Genomic DNA, 20,486 nt, shown 5'->3' on the forward strand with positions numbered 1-20,486 from the left:
GTGGTTCCGGACTGAAGCGCCTAGAACTGGTTGGCTACAGCGGACGGCACTTTGAAGAGGAAATTCATGTGAAAGGAACCATGGAAATTAGAGGTACCAAGAGAGTTGTATTAAGATCACCTACCACCAATGTCTTAACGCATTAGTTTAAAATTATGTAGACTGTTAATCTGGCCGTTAAATTGGGTGGAAAGTGCTGCGAGAATTTGGAGATGCTCTGCCCCCCACGATTCTTTCTCGTGCGTGTGGTGTTGCAAGGGCAGTGGGGAATATTTACGTTACAGCTAGTAAGAGTGGGAAAATGGGCGTAAGAGAACTGCAAGTACAGTATGGGCACTGCTTTTGGCAATGGATGGTTAAAATAACTTTTGCAACTCGCCTGCAACCGGATAACATGATATAACAAGGTCAATTTATCCTGTAGGAATGAGCAGGATTTTGATCGCACCCTGTGTCCTTCCATTTGTTGTCTCTTTATCTGAAGAAGCTTCGCCTCAACATGGCGGACATCCATAATCCCTAAGAGAGCTTGTCTGGCACCTTCATAAAGTTGTCTCAAGTCGGAACAATAAAATTCTTAGGTCAGAAGGATAACCGTCATGTGAACGCAAGCTACGGGCCCAAACCTCTGGAACGATGATCTCGAGGGAAGGGTTCTTTAAGAGAGATGTGTTCAGCATCCAGAGGAGGCGATACAGTTTTCCTGGGTGTGGCACATGATTTAAGGTTACAGCTGCGCCACAGTGATCAGGCAAACAAGTTCAGAGATGTTAAAATTATTAGACTCAAGGTTGTTTTTTTTCTTAAAATGGACACATTTTACAGTTTAGAAGCATTTATTCACCAAATGAGAATACATTAATACTTTATGTGCATGCCTTTATTCCTAATGAGTAATTCACCATGCCCTGTCATTGTTTCTATGAGCCTTGATCATGAATTTTTGAGATCTTCATCATGATGCCATAGTAGTGGTAAGTTCCTATTGGACCAAACTGCTGAGGTCATCGATTCCTAGGCTTACACACTACTTAATCTAACTTAAACTAACTTACGCTAAGGACAACACACACACCAATGGCCGAGGGAGGACTCGAGCCTCCGACGGGGCGAGCTGTGCAAACTGTGGCAGAGCGCCTAGACCACGCGCCTAACCCGTGAGGCACGATGCCATATTTGGATCAGTTTCTCGATGAGTTGCAGACTTGTTGTAATAAGATCTGTGCAAGTGACTTAGCTTTATGGCAACGTGCTCCATTGTCCATGAACACAGTTATCATGGGGAAACCATTCCTTCACCTGAGATAAAAGCCTCTTTTCCAGAAATTTGCTATACTGAGTTTGATTCATAGTGCCTTACACAATGTAGAGGGAGCCAACACCCTTTTATGACACGACACGCAACATCATAACAGATATGGGATGTTTTACGATTTGCATCGTACAGAACTCTGAGAACTCTCCTTCGACAATTGTTCAGACATACTAGCTGCTTTCTTCATACATGGAAAATACAGACTAGTCAGAAAATCAAACTGGAAGAAAGAAAAAAAACAGTTCAATCATAAAAACGCCAACATTTCAGATGTTATATGCACGTATGAACAGAAGAACAAAAGAAAATTTCACCCTATCTGTTTTCAAAATTTTGTTAAAAACAAATATTCATCTTTCAAAAGAAAAAAAAATGAAAAAGAAATTTTCACACACAAATTCTCAGTTGGCTTAAATAAAGTTTGTCCAGTCGTCTCCATATTGATTTCTAGCTTCATGAGCCCATTTAAATCTCGTTGCACTCCTTGTAGGAGTAGGTTTTGCTTTTTTACGTGGACGACGAATTGGTATCCTTGCACTAGTAAGCTATCTGCGGACTGTCGAGGTACAAACATTGAATCCAAATTTCTCCAGAACCTTGAAGAAATCTTGGCTGGTAGCTCTTCTGTTGGTTTTTCGTCCTCTGGGTAAGTTTGCGTCGAGTTCTAGGGGACAGTTTGCTCTTGTGTCCACAGTTCCCTCGCTGTGCGTGATTGAAATTAAGGCCATATTTCGCCACCTGGCAAATGCGGCTTACAGATTTTTTTGAAATTTGTAACTTGTTTGTCATTTATCGCTGTGAATACTGTTTTTCTTCAAGTAACAGTTTTATAGTAGTGACCTTTTTTTGGCGACAGATCGCTTTTCCGACCCATAACCAACAAATATCTGGAAAAGAAACAATTATTGATAATAAAGGAAATATTTCTTTACGTCTCAAAGTCAAGTAGAGAGACTCATTAATTATTGTTTGATAATACATTAAATATAAGCGCACCTCAAGTACGACCCAGCTGAATTAAACTGTGCCCAAAACAGCTGAAATCATACAATCTCTGCCTCAATAATAACAATTGACTGCTTGACTGCACACCACTATCAATAGTAAAGGCAAATGTTGCCACATAGGTGTAATTAAGTGAAAATGCCAATATCACATGGCTGAATGATTCCAGAGTGATAGACACTAGCTTTTCGCTTTGAGTCTAGTAATTTTCACACCTCTGTAGGTAGCATGTGAATCGCTAACAGTTGTCCACATAAAGAATCAGAGAGATAAAAACAATCGAATCTCCTGCCGTAAATAGCTGTAAAATGCGTGTATGTGACGAGAGTGGGATAGTGACAGATCCATACATGACGTATTTGTGTGAATAGTGCACCAAATCCTCTAGTTTCTTACTGAAATTAAAATTGAGGCTCTGATCCACAGGACGCCAAACGCAATTCAAATCTCCGCCTAACAGAAGTTCCTGCAGAGTTTTACCAAATAAATAAAATATATGCTCTTTGTAAAAGCACGCTCGATCTGTGAAATGGCCAGATCCTGAAGGGGCATAAAGAAGAATTAAAGTATGGTCACAAAATGGTCACAAGAACTTCGAAATTAATCACTGGAATTCTCCTTCTGTTCAAAATGGTTCAAATGGCTCTGAGCACTATGGGACTTAACATCTATGGTCATCAGTCCCCTAGAACTTAGAACTACTTAAACCTAACTAACATATGGACATCACACACATCCATGCCCGAGGTAGGATTCGACCGTAGCAGTCGCGTCTCCTTCTGTAAAATAACGCACTACCAGTAGACACACTGACGAGCCAAAGAAACTGGTACACCTGTCTAATGTGATGACTGGGTCTTGTGTGATGTCCTTAGGTTATTTAGGTTTAAGTAGTTCTAAGTTCTAGGGGACTGATGACCATAGATGTTAAGTCCCATAGTGCTCAGAGCCAATTGAACTATTTTTGAACACCTGTCTAATATCGTGTAGAGCACGCAGAAGTACCGCAACACGACGTGGCATGGACTCTCCTAATGTCTCAAGTAGCGCTGCAGGCAACTGACACCGTGAATCCTGCAGGGCTGTCCATAAATCCGCAAGAGTACGAGGGGGTGGAGCTCTCTTCTGAACAGCACGTTGCAAGGCATCCCAGATATGCTCAATAATGTTCGTGTCTGGGGAGTTTGGTGGTCAGCGGAAGTGTTTAAACTCAGAACAGTGTTATTGGAGCCACTCTGTAGCAATTATGGACGTGTAGGGTATCGCATTGTCCTGCTGGTATTGCCCAGCTCCGTCGAAAAGCACAATGGATATGAATGGAGGTAGGTGACCAGACAGGACGCTTACGTACGTGTCACCTGTCACAGTCGTATCTAAACGTATCAGGACTCCCATATCACTCCAACTCCATACGCTTCACACTATTACAGAGCCTCCACCAGCTTGAACAATCCTCTGCTGACATGCAGGGTCCGTGGATTCATGAGGTTGTCTCCATACCCGTAAACATCCATCTGCTCGATACAATTTTACACGAGACTCGTCCGACCAGGCAACATGTTTTCAGTCATCAACAGTGTAATGTCGGTGTTGACGTGCCCAGGCGAGGCGTAAAACTTTGTGTCCTGCAGTCATCAAGCGGAGAATAGTGGGCCTTCGGCTCCGAAAGCCCATATCGATGATGTGTCGTTGAGCAGTTTGCACGCTGACAATTGTTGATGGCCCGCCACTGAAATCTGAAGCAATATGCGGAAGGGCTGCACTTCTGTCACGTTGAAAGATTCTCTTAGTTGTCGTTGATCCCATTCTTGCAGGATCTTATTCCGGCCCCAACGATGGCGGAGATCTGATGTTTTACCGGATTCCTGATATTCACGGTACTTTCGTTAAATGGTCGTATGGGAAAACCCCCACTTCATCGTTACCTCGCAGATGCTGTGTCGTATCGCTCGTGAGCCGACTGTAACACCACGTTCAAATTCACTTAAATCTTGATAATCTGCCGCTGTAGCAGCAGTAGCCGATCTAACAACTGCGCCAGACTCTTGTTGTCTTATAGAGACGTTGCCGACCGCAGTGCCGTATTCTGCCTGTTTACATATTGAATACGCATGCCTGTACCATTTTCTTGGGCGCTTTAGTGTAGTTCAGGAGGCACAATAATGAAAGTAGAAAACCTGGGAATAGAAAAATGGTCAAATAACAGTCCTTGCAGAAGTATCACGTCTGTGCTTGAATCGTAAATAAATTGTCGGAGCGCCACAAGTCTAAGATCGAAACTAATTCTGTTCACATTCAAGGTAACGAAGATATAGGTCTGCTTCTAGTTATTACCAAAATAATTCTGTTGATTAATCGCAAGTGATCTTTAAAGTCGTGTTTCACACACAGTCCATGGCATAGTCAACGGATGAATCTGAATGTAAAGTGTTGGAGCTCTCTCTTCCACCCTCTTTCTTTTTTTTCTGTTTTCGCGTAGCAGCACGCTTGGATTAAAAACGTTGTTTGTTGCGACCTTGAGCGAAGGTGACTTCTGCATGGGGCAACATAGGAGGGCTCCTCCGAAAAGCTAGTATCACGTGCGGAAGACACACTCCACTCTTTCACAGGTGGGCGGTGCCGCTCCTGAGAATCAACGGAAGTGAAAACTGACGGTATGTCTTTTACCGTCACCATGTGTTCCACTTGCGCGCTTGTGTGCCGGTGTGGGTCTGACCAGCAGTGGGATTTCCGGGAAGTCCATCGATGTAGTACGGAGCTCCGGAGCAGGTCCTCCCTGATTCCGAGATTTATTGTAGGGGGAGGTGGATGCTTTCGAATCGTGAACAGCAGCTGACTTATTATCATCCAGTCCGAATTCGGTGTAGGGAGAGGCCTCCTCCAACGGAATATTTTCAGTTGAGCGGAGAAAGGAAGAGGAATCGTCTGATTCCTCGACTTCTTGCATCTGTCTACGCTTGTTTTAAAGTGGAGGTGGTGGCGTTGCGGAAGCTACAGTGGTAAAGTAGCTAAACGTTAACGTTGGAAATGACCTAGAACCACCAAGCAATGGCTCTCGTTGCCCATCAGGGACTTGGTTTAGGCACAATGGCTGTGACTCGGGGAACGAGATCCATTAAAGTTGGACTTTTACGATGTCTATATGTGGATTTTAGGATAGTGACACCACGATTGCAATCTGGGTGCAGGTGGCCAGACGCATTACACTTAAATGAGGTTCCTTCTCGTCTTGTGTAAATTATATGTACTAGGTACCCATATACCTGCAAATGAGAGCGGATAACCCGTTTTACCACCTTTTCCACGGATCATACACCATTATAAACTCATTAACGATATTGAGCGGACGTATATCTTGAGCGGACAGTCATCAATTTCAGGCGGAAGGTTAAACACCCTGATATTTGTAAACCCCACTTCCGCTCTGAGCACTATGGAACTTAACATCTGAGGTCATCAGTCCCCTAGAACTTAGAACTACTTAAACCTAACTAACCTAAGGATGACACACACATCCATGACCAAGGCAGGATTCGAACCTGCGACCGTAGCGGTCGCGCGGTTCCAGACTGAAGCGCCTAGAACCGCTCGGCCTCTCCGGCCGGCTCCCCACTTCTGCAGTCGCCAGGATAATAATACTATTAGAACATCGTAATGAGTAAAAGGTATTTGTTGTCCGTGCCGCAAAAGGAGCCTTTTAACCTGAAGCGGGTCTAGAAACTTGACATAAAACACATACGATTCAGAATCGAAGCAAGCCGTGTGAACCTCTTCTGTTCCACGATAAGCTCCACGACAGTCTGTTTCGCATTCGGTTGCACGTCATCACATTCCATCAGTTTTCATCACCCCATTACACCAATATGGTTCTATATGCTTTCTTTAAGATTGGATACGTAACTGAATGTCTTACACGGGGTGTAACTCCCAAAGAGTTCGTCTTTGATCTCGATGGGGCGAACCTTTTTTATCACTGTGAAACGCCATTTTTCATTCGGGGTGCATTGTGCAAGTTAATGGTCTGTTTTGAAGATTTATTGAATGTTGACGATATCCATTTTGTGAAATGTAATACATACAGTACAACTCATACTAAATTGATCTCTGCATCTCCGGAAACACATTTTCTGTCGCCCTCCTGATGCACATGGTGAGCCTGTAGCAGCTAATATTTTTCCTGTAGTAATTGTTAATGCCAATAAATATTAACCGTAAATGACTCATAATTTACATCAGATAATTTTTAACACATGCAGTATGTACACTGAATAAGCAATAAAGGAAACCAAAGAAAAATTTGGAGTGAGAATTAAAGTTCGGGGCGAAGAAACAAAAACTTTGAGGTTTGACGACGACACTGTAATTCTGTCGGAGACAACAAAGTACTTCGAAGAGCAACTGAACGGAATGGACACTGTTTTGAAAGGAGGATGTAAGATGAACATCAACAAAAGCAAAACAAGAATAATGCACTGTAGTCGAATTAAATCAGTTGATGTTAAGGGGATCATATCAGGAAAGGAGTCGCCTAAAGTAGTAGGCTTGGCCCTGAGCACTATGGGACTTAACTTCTGAGGTCATCAGTCCCCTAGAACTTAGAACTACTTAAACCTAACTAACCTAAGGACATCACGCACATCCATGCCCAAGGCAGGATTCGAACCTGTGACCGTAGCGGTCACGCGGTTCCAGACTGTAGCGTCTAGAACCGCTCGGCCACCCTGGCCGGCGTAAAGTAGTAGGTGAGTTTTGCTGTTTGGGTAGCAAAATATCGAAGTAGAGAGGATATAGAATGTAGACTGGCAAAAAAACACATTCCGGAGGAAGAGAAATTTGTTATCATCGAAGTGCTAGGAAGTCTTTTCTGAAAGTATTAGTGTAGCTCTGAAGGTGTCAGTGTAGCCATGTATGGAAGTGAAACTTGGATGACAAACAGTGTAGACAAGAAGAGAATAGAAGATTTCCAAATGTAGTCCTTCAGAAGAGTGTTGAAGACTAAATGGGTCGATCACGTAACTAATGAGGAAGTACTGAATAGAATTGGGGAGACAAGACACTTGTGACACAACATGACCAAAAGAAGGGATCGGATGACGGAACGCATTCTGAGACATCAAGGGATCGCCAATTTAGTATTGGAGGGAAGTGTGGAGGGCAAAAATTTTAGAGGGAGACCAAGAAATGTATACAATAAGCAGATTTAAAAGAAATGTAGGTTTGAGTGGTTATCCGGAGATGAAGAGGTTCGCACAATATAGAGCAGCGTGGAGAGCTGGATCAAACCAGTCTTTGTACTGAAGACCACGCAGCAATAACTGTTAACGCAATACTTTCAAATGAGCCTTACTAAAGATTGAACACGCGATCTCGCACTCAAGAGGTTCCTTGTGAGTTGAGTGCGGTATGGCTGACCATCATTTCAGCATGCGTCACTGTGTTACGTTACCACGGAGAGAGCACTGTAATACACGTTTGCGTCCGTTTTATTTGCGCAGCAGGATGCATTCGAAGAGAAATGGTGTAAATTTAATTCGATTTCCAACTCGCATTAAAAGATAAATGGCGTGATTTTAGTGTAATTTCCGGTTCGCATTCGAAGAGAAATTTCATGATTTTAGTGTGATATTTACAGTGCGCTGTAGCACATTAGCACATGATAACTGGCCGTCTCTGCATACCGAGTAAGCATCGAAAGAATGATTCGATTCTAAAATTACACGGTATCGAAATAAAAGTATTGAATACTGACTTGTATCAGAACATCCCTAGCTGCGAGTGCATTGTGTCGCAGTTAGATGAATTTGAACGTGGATAAATTGTTGGTGCTCTTGTGGTGCGTGCTTCCGTATCCAATACAGCCAAGGTGTCAGTTTCGAGAGGTAGCTTACCGAAGATTTGTACCCCATACAGAGAAAGTGCGAGTGCATTGTGTCGCAGTTAGATGAATTTGAACGTGGATAAATTGTTGGTGCTCTTGTGGTGCGTGCTTCCGTATCCAATACAGCCAAGGTGTCAGTTTCGAGAGGTAGCTTACCGAAGATTTGTACCCCATACAGAGAAAGTGAAAAACATCACAGCTAAATCCCAGCATGACGAAAGTGTGCGTTAAGTGATCGAGACAGACGGTCATTGAAGAGAGACGAAAAAGGGAGATGATAGCTACAGAAGTCACTGCAGAGCTGACTGTCGCCCTTGGGAACCCTATCGACACGAAAACAACATGAAGGGAGCACCAAAAGCAAGAGATTCCAGGGCGAGTTGGAATTCCAAAACTACTTGTCGGTGACGCAAATAACCATACGGTGAAATGTGGTACCGAAGCCACAAAACCTGGACTATGGAGCAATGGAAGAAAGTCGTTTTGACTGATGAGTCTTGTTTCAAACTGTTTCCAACTTTTCTGGCCGACGTTATGTCCCAGGAGTGAAACATAGCTGGGGTTCGGTAATGATCTGGGCAGTGATGTCGTGGTGGCCCCTTGGTCACTTTGCAAGGTCGCATTACCGTCAAGGATCATGTGACCATTTTGGTTGATCAGGTCCATCCCATGGCACAATGTTTGTTCCCCAAAGGTCATGTTGCGTTCCAAGACGACAGGGCTCGCATCTCCAGGAATGGTCTGTGAGCACAAGGATAAACTGTTGCAACTCCCCTGACCATCATAGTCACCGGATCTCAGTCTTATTGAGCCTTTGTGGCCTACTTTGGAGAGAAGGACGCGTGATCGCTATCCACCTCCAACATCGTTACTTGAACTTGCCACTTTCTTGCAGACAGAATATATTCCCCTGACGATGAGGCGACTGGAATCTGTTTCGAACGTCAACAGTTTTCTTCCGCCGTGTTAGCCATAGTAATGTATTGCGTTTTTGGTGTTTCCATTTTTTGTCCACCCCTTGTATTTACTGGCGCCCATGAAAGCCATATTGTAGAAAATTTGGTTTTAATAAACAGCTAAGCTTTGTTGGTGAGCTACTTGAAACTCAATAATATTTTCTGTATTGATTTTACTTTATTCAGCTAATCATTAATTCTCATCTTTTTGATATCATGGTTGGAGTTGGAAGTATTCTTGTAATGTATAGTATTTGCGTGTCTCTCTGATGCTACAAAAAGTCGAGATGTTTTACGATCATTTGTTTTAGTAGGTTTTCAAACCTGCAACGTCATTATTGCTTTCCAAAGATAAATTGTATTATAACTTCCAACGAACTTTCTTACACTTCAGTGCTATAAGTCGTCAGGCAGTAATGGCAAATATTTGTACATATTAAAAAGCATTCAACCCCGACTTGAAAACACGAGGTCTTCGGTAACCAGATTCAATTCTTACAGCAGCCTGTTGCAGTAATGTAAGGTATTGTGAACTTTCTTATACAGATTATTTCCCTCCTCTATAATTCGTTGACTGCTATTTTTCCTTTTCCTTTCTTAGTTTCACGAGAGCAAAGCTCGTATAGTAACTGGCAACACAAGGAAAATTAAATGCACAGTGCTACGATATACTTCGATAATTTTCTGCGTAAGACGAAGCAGATGGCAAGTGATATGAATCCAAGTGTTCTAGCAACAGGAGAAATGTGCTGCTCATAAGCCATATAAACGGATAAGCGAGGAATAACTGCCAGAAAGTATTCACTTTGCGTTTGTAAAAGGGTTATAATCTTGAGAACTGCCGCTGAAGCGCCGAAGAAAACAGCTTCATTCTGCTGCAAACGAGACTGGAATATTATATAGCTAGCCGTAAAGAACACAATTACTTTGCTCAACGAAGATGCAAGCTGTAACTATATCGTTTCTTGTTGTTGCGAATTTCAAGCTTTCTGCGGTACCACCTGCCCTTCCAGATTCAGGTTCTTACTCAGATGTTTTAATATCAGTATCTGGAAGTTCAGAAGAACTGTTTCAGGAAGTCAGCTCACGTCGCATTGAACATTAAAGTGTATTATTTTTTGGACGAGAAATAATTTAAGAAGAAACGTTATCGACAATTTTTATAAATTAGGAGAAATTCACAAAACAGCCATAACTTAGGGAACTCAGACTTGGGCACTTAGTTAAGTGTTATCCTGTTGTTTATAGACAGTTAAAGTAATTTCTTCACTCAAAATGCTCAGCCAATGGCGGTGTAACATACCCGCTAGTGGTAGAAACGTAGACGGACATACGTTTTTGTTATTTAACCACCTACGTGAGGTATGAGCCTTTACAAATTTACAGGGTCGCTAACATCGCAAGCCCTTCTTCACATGAAAGATCGGACCGAACTGGAAAATTTTGTGTGATTGAATGATTTGTATCTATAGGGCTCAGTTTAATTCAGTCAAATTATGCCAAATCAAAACAAGTAACAACACAATAAAGTAAGCAGTAAATTTATGATGCACTCCAGTGGTGAAAGCACTGTGTCAAATTATATTTAATAACCATCACTGCCACCTTTTTTACAACTTGTAGAAACAATATCAATATTCTGCGGAAACATATGCATTAGGCCCACTGTATTTTATAATGAAGGTGACTCCCAGGTACGTCCGCCCCGGCAGCTGAGTGGTCAGCGCGACGGAATGTCATATCAAGGGGTCCGGGTTCGATACCCGGCTGGGTCGGAGATTTTCTCTGCTTAGGCACTGGCTGTTGCGTTGGCATCATTATCTCATCCCCAAAGACACGCAATTCGCCGAAGTGGCGTGAACTGAAAAGACTTGCATCAGGCGTCGGTCTACCCGACGGGGGAGGCCCTCACCACACGACATTTCACTTTTTTTCATACGAGAAGACACGAAATATTAATTTTCACTGAGAACAGTGATTCTTGAATTGACATGGTAAAAATAAAAAGGAGGAACAAACTATTTCAATAGCTGTCTGGCGCCTGAACTTTAAACAATACACTTTAACACGTTAACGTAATACCACTTCGTCCATTGTACGAGTAATCAATCATATGGGTAGTGAAAGCAGAGGAAAAGGAACGTATAGACTCATGCACTCAAACTGTACTCGCACGTGAAGATAAAGTTCGGAGGGAAATTAACCATTACCATAAGCAGGCAATTACGGAAAATGGATTTATACCGAATGAACAAGTGCAACAATTATAAGATACGGGAACTCGCGTCCACAATACAGATGACGAAAGTGAAAGAACGTGTGGGTGAATAGATTACTCATTGAGCAACACCTTGTTGGAACATATCGAAATCACGAAATTACGGAGAAATGAATACACGACTACGAAAGTACGAGCTGAATGATGAGGAAATTGCGAATAGATCAACGAGACCAGGAAAGCTGAAGCTCCCACTAGTTCACGCAACACTTCGTCACCATAGACAAAAGAGGTTACTAAAATTCCACAAATTTATGAAAATAAAGGTGTCAAATAGCACGTTAGATGCTGACCATTTAATCTAATTAGGATCACACATTGAAATATAGAAATCTGAGTTGACGGCTCATTGGACGAACACGTGGAAGTAGTTGGAATTAAGCACACGTGGAAATCGGTACATCTAATCACACATAACGCTGAGGCAGGAAAAGATACATAAATTAGAATAGAAAGAAAAACACGCACACGAAGACACAATTATTCTGACATTCACACAGGCTAAAGACCCCTGTAACTTTTCCTAATCATCAGATGGCGCCGAACATTCCACGCCAAAATGTTTCAAAGGACCGGAGCAAACCCAGATTACCGAATAAATCGAAATCCCTGACATTAGAGAAATATTATGCTTTTAAATGGACGCATCTCGGAAAAGGAGGTTCAAATGGCTGTGAGCACTATGGGACTTAACTTCTGAGGTCATCAGTCCCGTAGAACTTAGAACTACTTAAACCTAACTAAACTAAGGACATCACACAGATCCATGCCCCAGGCAGGATTCGAACCTGCGACCGTAGCGGTCGCGCGGTTCCAGACTGTAGCACCTAGAACCGCTCGGCCACCCCGGCCTGCGCAAAAGGAGGTGAAACGCTTCAGTTAGACTCAAGACCTGACACATTCACAACGACTTTAAAAGTAGTAAGACCACGCTTAATTACTACGAACCGGACTCAACAACGATCAAACAACAGCAGAGTGCCTCTATAGCGATAGCACCCAGAGAACTGCTCAGCTGAAACGAAAATACCAGAGGGGTCATTTCCGCCGCAAAAATTATAGACAAACAAGACACGGGCAGTGGGGATAGACCTCTTTGCCCAAGTAAAAGTAATTCTGAATTAGTTGCCCTGTATTCACCAGCAAACTGAAAGCAGCTAGTCTGCTACATGTCTTGCAAACACGAAAAAACATATATAATCATTCATTCTTTCACACAAAAGGCAAGGTAAAGAAGGGAACGTGATAATATATGATGTCATTATATAAATATTGGTGTGAATTACACAGGATGAGTTATGGATTTAAATAGTATATAAAATTTCTGGTGCAGAGGACGGTTACTTGCATCTAAACGTTCAATAGTTAATGAATTTATGTCTATGCCACTGGTTAATCCTTTTGGCGAGTTTGAAGAAGTACTCTACGGATAAGCTGTGTAGAAAATGAGACAAGAACAAGTTAAAACTGGTCAAATGTCTCATGAAACGCACGAAAAAGTCATGCTCTCGAACGAATAGTACTTAATTGTATTGTACTTTTGTTGGTCCTTCTACTTATTTGTTGTACGTTAGATACAACAAGATATTGGATAAGTCAGTTTACATTAGTATGAACAGTATAACTTTATGCTTAACACTTATCGAATTGATACGGCGACTTATTATAAACAGATGATATGATAACGTGATCGTATCCTCATTTTTAATCTACATTTTCCTAAATAATATGCAGCAATATTCGTATATATGTGCAACGTGCTAAATGGGGACAAACTAGGAAACTATCCCTGAGATAATGAGGAACAAGAAAGGTCATACGAATATATAGTCGGAGTTATTTTCCGAGGGGGTAAACCGCTTGAATGTGGCGATAAACGATCTTTGACATTGTTGGTTTTAGCGACTGAAAGCTCACAGGGGAACACACTTGGAAAGTGGCGTGTTCTGTCTGTAGTAGTGTGTTAGTGGTATGGTGGCAGTGAACCATCGGCACCTGTTCAGCCTCAATATGTGAGTGGGGTAGATGTTGTTGAGATGTGTGTGCATGGAAATCAGCTGAAGAACCGCATGCAGTACCCACGTTACCCCTTGTACCACCAAATGCACATGTTCCATCAGGGGAGGTAGGGCAACCAAGGAAATACAGATGTGCCTCGTCTGTGGGATGTTGTGGAAGGGTAACTGGCCCCCATGAGGCAGTCACCAGTTATCTCAACCACAGATTGAGGTTGAACGGGTGCTGATGGTTCGCTACTACCATACTACTAAAACACTAGTACACATAGAACTTTTCCACTTCTCTAGTGTGTTCCCATGGGTGCTTTCAATAACTGGAACCTACACTGTTACAGATCTTTTATCTTCACCTATGAAACCATTTCCAGCTGTATGTCCATGTGACCTTTTTTGCTCCTTACTCTCTCAGAGATGGTTTCTTGTAGCTTTTACCCATTTAGCAACGTCAGCAGAGGGGTAGTGTATGTTCTGGCCCAAATCACTGATCTCAGCAATAGCATTCCTGGAATTGATGACATCAGCATCAGCATTTCTCAGAATCGCTGACTCCAGCGTCTGGCCCTTGGGCGATGACATTATTCCCAGAATTCCCCTTCCCCAACGTCCTCCTCTTTGTGGCCAGTAGGTGATGCGTTTTGTGGAAATTCGGAGCGTCTCCACGACTCAATGTGTTGCAAGCTCGTCCCCATCCCCACCATTCGAGTAATTTCAATTTTTGTAGTTAGACTGCACGAATGCCATCATTTACAATCTGAATGTCTGTCAAGCCTGAAGCACAACCACCACCAGCAGCAGCCGCACTAGTGATCGTCTGGGATGAGGAAGATGTCATTAAATATTCATCTATCTCTGATTATTATTATTATTATTATTGTTATCATTATTATATGTGTGTTTCGTTATACTTAGCCACTTCTTAATATTGTTGCAGATGAGGACTTGCAAATGTTCCCATCTGAACCACAGCCACTGTCCACAGGATGTTTTCCCAACCGTTCGGACAATGTTGTAACAAAGCCACAGCAGTAGCAGCAGCAGCCGCAGCTACCGGAACATGAGTCTTAGCTAAGTGCTAGCAGAATGCTTCTGTTCACCAATACGTACAGTTTGACTGCAAGTGGATCTCAGCATTTGAATGTAGGCCTAGCACCTCACAGTGACTTTGATGTGGTGATTGATGATTGAGACAGAGAAATTCAAGATCTTGGTACTGGACTCCAGTATCGGTGGTGAGAATGGGACTATCTGTGTAGTATGATAGAATTTACAGAGAGAAACATGATGACTGAATACAACCCATCGAGTATTCCTCTGAATTAGCATATTAAAGGGTGGCGCGTCAGCTGTCGGTATGTATGGAGAAGCAGTACTTGAGTTAAAATCTGAAGGTGTCGTCATGTAAATTAAACACCCAAGTGTGATGAATTTAAACAACCTGCACAATGAAATTTTCACTCTGCAACGGAGTGTATGCTGATGTAAAACTGCAAGATTAAGGCTGTGCGCTGGAACAAGACTCGAACTCTGGATCTTTGCCTTTCGTGGGAAAGTCTGGAAGGTAGGAGACGAGGTACTGGCGGAAGTAAATCTGTGTGAATAGGTTGTGAGTTCTGCTTGGGTAACTCTGACGGTTAGGGATATTGCGCCGCCACTATGTCACATTCGCACCTATCTGGTCGATATGAGTTATTTATTGGATGTCCTACTGACTACGCGGGATCCTAGAACCAAGGACTTCTACCGCTACTTTCAACGGACACTGTCTACTAATGTGATTGAAAGCCGACATACGGCGACTGGTTGGAAGCTGTGGTATGTAATAACGACTGAAAAATTCCCCATCCGGCAATGTTTATACGCAACACATCTTGCCGAGGATCCTCTCTGTGCCAGATGCGCCGCTGTCGACACCGACATGCACCGTTTCGTCTATGGCACGGCTGCCAACTGTTGGCATTGTTGCTGCGACGGACGCCTCGGTCCGTAGGCCCCACCGCACTGATCCATCCTGGCGTCACTTACTACCCTGCTATTCGACATAATTCTTTCTTAGTGAACGCATTGCAGGATTATTAAATTTCTGACACTGTTTAACGAGCAACTTACGTAATGTATTGAGAACTCAGGGCACAGGATACTCAAATAAGGGCCAGAGCTACAAAAGGAAAGAAGAACAAGATCACTGTGTTGTTTATTAATCCAAATGTAGCATCCCTTACTTCTACAGATTCGCTATGTACGCGAACTAAATACTGTTACACGAGGGTCGTTCAATAAGTAATACCCCACATTTTTTTCTCAGAACATATTTCTTGTTAAGAGTCAGAATTTAGTGACAATAAACATCAACATGTCTTGTCCATGTACTACTTTTCTACGTAGTATCCATCACTTTCTATGGCTGTACGCCAACGTTGTGGGAGAGCAATGTATTCCCTGCTGGTAAAAGCTCTTGTTCTATAGGCGTAGGCATTTTTTCACTGCCTGACTGACACTCTCGTCATCTTCAACGTGTGTTACCTGTAGATGATCTTTAAGTGACCCAAAGAGATGGAAGTCCGAGGGTTCCAGGTTTGGAATATAGGGTGGATGAGGCAATGGTGTCCAACCCAATTTTACGATGCGTTCCCAGGTTCTCAGACTTACGTGTGGGCGTACATTATCGTGTTGGAGCAAGATTTCTGCTGGATTCTTGTGCGACCGAACACGTTGGAAACAGTTCCTGAGTTTGTTCAGAGTTTTCACGTATGCTTCTGAATTGATGGTTGACCCTCTTGGCATCACATCCACCAGAATGATGCCATCACGAACCCAGAAGACTGTCACCATGACTTTTCCGGCAGCGGGGGTTGTCTTGATTTTCTTATTTTGAGGTGAATGAAGAAACTCTGGAAATGGGCAGCACAGAGAGAGGTTGTAGGATGTGTCTATTTGTTAATAACAAATTACGTCACTCGAGGCTTATTCGTTAATAACAACATAATATTTTATCATTAGAGGCACCAGCAGAGGCCCCACTCTCACAGTTACGTGAGTATTCTCATTTTCACCAAATTTTAAGTATTTTCGTATCGTTTCCGTATTTTCCACAAATTTTACGCATTTTTCCTGCTTACCTGAGTTCTGACCCATTTCTTTCAATGCCACAGCGACAATGCTTCGCATAGTATCACAACGTCACGTCACGGTGTCGTGTCCCGTCTTGCCATGCCACAGAGCCGTATCGTGTTTCATCGACATCATGGTGCCCTCAGTCAAGCACAACGTAACAAGGTCCTGATTTATGTACCACTGTTAAGCACCTGTCGTCTAGGGGTAGTGTCTTTGATAATCAAGATGTCCTCGGTCCCAGGTTCGAGTCCTGCTACCGTTTTAAAATAAAAATCATCAGCAGTGGCGCCTGAAGATTTCCGGCATAAGAAGCCCCCTCATTCTGCCGACGGCCTTGTCAAAGAGGGCGGAGAAGCGGAAAGAGATAGGAGGCACTCTCTTGCTCTTCTGGACGGAAACTGCCGCTAAAAGCTGAAAGAATCAGCAATGATCAACTTCATGAGGATGCAGAAGATAATGGAAACCACTGTATTAACGACACATAATTTGTATCCACAGGACACGTGGCTTGTAACTGAAAAAGTGTCATGACGATCTCTCCATTTGCAAAAGATTCCGGACTAGCCCCCATTCGGTCAAGGAGGAGGTGACCATAAGAAAAAAATTGAATAGCAGCGAAAGGATAACGTTCTACGAGTCGGGGAGTAGAATGTCAGAACTTCGAACGTGACAGGACAGATAGAAAATCTGAAAAGATAAATGCTACAGCTCAGTCAATATACACTGAGGGTCAGTGAAGTGAAATGGAAAGAAGACAAGGATTTCTGCTCAGATGAGTATAGGATAATGTCAGTAGAAGCCGAAAATGGTATAATGGGAACAGGATTAGTTATGAATAGGAAGGTAGGACAGAGATTGTTTTACTGTGAACAGTTCAGTGACAGGGTTATTCCCATCAGAATCGACAGCAAACACCGACAACAGTAGTTCAGGTATTCATGCCAATGTCATATGCCCAGATGAACTGGTAGAGGAAGTAAATGAGGATATTGAACGCGTAATACAGTATGTAACGGGAGATGAAAATCTAAATAGTTATGACGGACTGGAATGCCGTTGTAGGGAGAAGAGTAGAAGAAAGCGTTACGGGAGAATATGGGCTTGATTCTAGGAATGAGAGAAGAGAAATACTAATTGAGTTCTTCAATAAACGTCAGCCAGTGACAGCGAGTACTGTGTTCAAGGATCATAAGAGGAGGAGGTGTACTTGGAAAAGGCCGGGAGATACGGGAAGATTTCAGTTAGATTACATAATGGGCAGGCAGAGATCCCGAAATCAGATATTGAATTGTAAGAGGTATCCAGGTCTCAGATCACAATTTAGTGGTGGTGAAAAGTTGGCTGAAGTTTATGGGACTAGTTAGGAAGAATCAATACACAAAGAAGTGGGTTGCGGAAGTACTATGGAATGAAGAGAAATGTTGAGATTCTCTGAGGCTATAGATACTGCAACTAGTATTAGCTCAGTTGGCAGTTTTGTTGAAGAGGAATCGACATCTCTGAAACGGCAATCACAGAAGTTGGAAAGAAAAACGCAGGTAAAAAGAAGGTAGCTGTGAACAAACCACGAGTACCATAAGAAATAGTTCAGGTGATCGACGAAAGAAGGAGGTACAAAAATGTTCAGGGAAATTCGGGAACACAAGTATACATTTAGAATTCTAATAAGCAGGAAGTGCAGGGAAGTTAAGGACAAATAACTCCAATGAACAATGTGAAGAAATCGAAAAAGAAATTACTGTAGGAAGGACTGATTCAGCAGAGAAGTCAACGCAACCTTCGGTGAAATTAAAAGCAAGGGAAGAAAGCTATGGGAATTCCACCGTTAAATGCAGAAGAGAGCGCTGATAGGTGGAGAATTACATTGAAGGCCTCTATTAGGGGGGAAACTGGTCTGACGAAGTGATAGAAGAAGAAGAGATAGTGAACCCAGTATTCGAATCAGATTTTAAGAGAGATCTGGAAGACTTAAGATCGAATAAGGAAGAAGGGACAGGCAACATTCCATCAGAATTTCTGAATTCATTGGGGGATGTGGCAACAAATCGACTATTCACATTGATGGGTATAATGTATCTTACTTTGTGAAAAACATAGCCCACTCAATTCCGAAGACTTCCAGAGCTGACAAGTGCGAGAGTTATCGTACAGTCAGCTTAACAGCTCACGCACCCAGGTTGCTGACAAGCAATCACACGGTGCCTGCGGAATACAACTTTACGTTATTAGTTTTTGGGAAAAGCCTTGTACTTAGTAAAGTGTGTGTTATATAAACAAAGGATTCACCGCAATGAAGTGTGGTCTGCAAGCTTATAAAACTACGTTATGGGATTTGCTCTTCAAGATGAGACCCATGCCAGGCAGGGTCAACAGATGTGGAATTAATTTGCACCCTACCTTAAAGTACGAGGGTATGTCAATTATTATCCACAATTTAGTTATATTTTTGTTTATTTTGGTAGTACTGTCGTTTTACGTTGATAACGCATGCTTTGTTTATTTTTTGTTATATCTTTGCAGTTTTCAAGCTGCTAAGTTAGTTTCGTTATCGCTGCCGTGCTGTTAATCATGGCTGATCCGCTGTCTATTTGCACCAAAGGTTAGCAACGTTCAGTGATCCTTTTTTGTGGTCGGAAGGCTTATCAGGGGCCGAAATTCATGGAGACTTTCGGTACAGTACGGGAACAGTGTTTTGCCACAACGGTGTGTCTACGAATGGATTGAAAAATACCGAAATGGTCACACAAGTGCTATGCACGATGAAGGAGCCGGGCGAACGTTTACTGCCACAAATGAAGAAACCATTGAGCTTTCACGTAAAATGATTCTCTTAGACACACTATTAACACACTATTAACGAAGTGACACATCGTCTGCAAATTAGTCACGGTTCTGCCTACGAAATCATCCACAACAGACTTGGGTTTCATAAATTTTGTGCAAGATGGCTCCCAAAACAACTCACACAGTTGCATAAACAAACGCACTTGGACATCTGCAAAAAACATTTGGATCGCTATGCTAACGAAGGGGAAACTTCTTAGACAGGATCATTACTGGTGACGGAACATGGATCCATCATTACGAACCGGAGAGTAAACGGCTGAGTATGGAATGGAAACATCCAAATTCGCCTTGCAAGAAGAAGTTCAAGACCCAACCGTCCGCAGAAAAACTGATGCTTACGGTTTTTTGGGACACACTAGGTCCAGTCCTGCAATATTATGGGGGAAGGGGCACAACAATAAGCAGTGCACATTACAGTGAGATGCTTATTGCCAGGCTAAAGCCTGCAATTCGAAGCAAACGCCGAGGATTGCTGTCAAAAGGTGTTGTGTTGTTGCACGACAATGCCAGTCCGCATACTGCTGCCCACACTGCTGAAACGTTCCGGAAACTCAGATTTAAAGTACTGGATCATCCTCCATGTAGTCCAGATCTCGCCCCTTCTATCATTTGTTTGGTCCATTCAAACAGCCATTAAGGGGCCGTAGATTTGCCTCGGACGAAGCAGTGAAAGAATCGGTGCATTCCTGGCTCACAGCTTAGCAGAGAACCTTCTTTCATGAGAGCATCAGGAAGCGTGTACAACGGTGGACCAAGTGTGTTGAAAGGCAAGGAGACTATGTCGAAAAATGATGTTCTCGTAAGCTTCCTATTTGATTACAATAAAATTTTATAACTACTTTGTGGATAATAATTGACTTACCCTCGTATGATCCCTAAGCAAACCTTCCAGACGAGTCCTATAAGAGAAAAACATCGCAAGAAGCTCTACAGTTGTTTTTCCAAACGAGATGTTGCATTTACCACCATAGGAGAGAACGATAAAAATATTTAGAAAAATATCCCTTCTATAGGCTTTACTTCCCAAAAACATCAGGCTTTGAAATTGACCCTGGCACTAACTGATTTGCGCTTCGTC

The sequence above is a fragment of the Schistocerca serialis genome, chromosome 4 (genome assembly GCF_023864345.2).
Source record: "Schistocerca serialis cubense isolate TAMUIC-IGC-003099 chromosome 4, iqSchSeri2.2, whole genome shotgun sequence".
In the NCBI taxonomy this organism is placed as follows: domain Eukaryota; kingdom Metazoa; phylum Arthropoda; class Insecta; order Orthoptera; family Acrididae; genus Schistocerca; species Schistocerca serialis.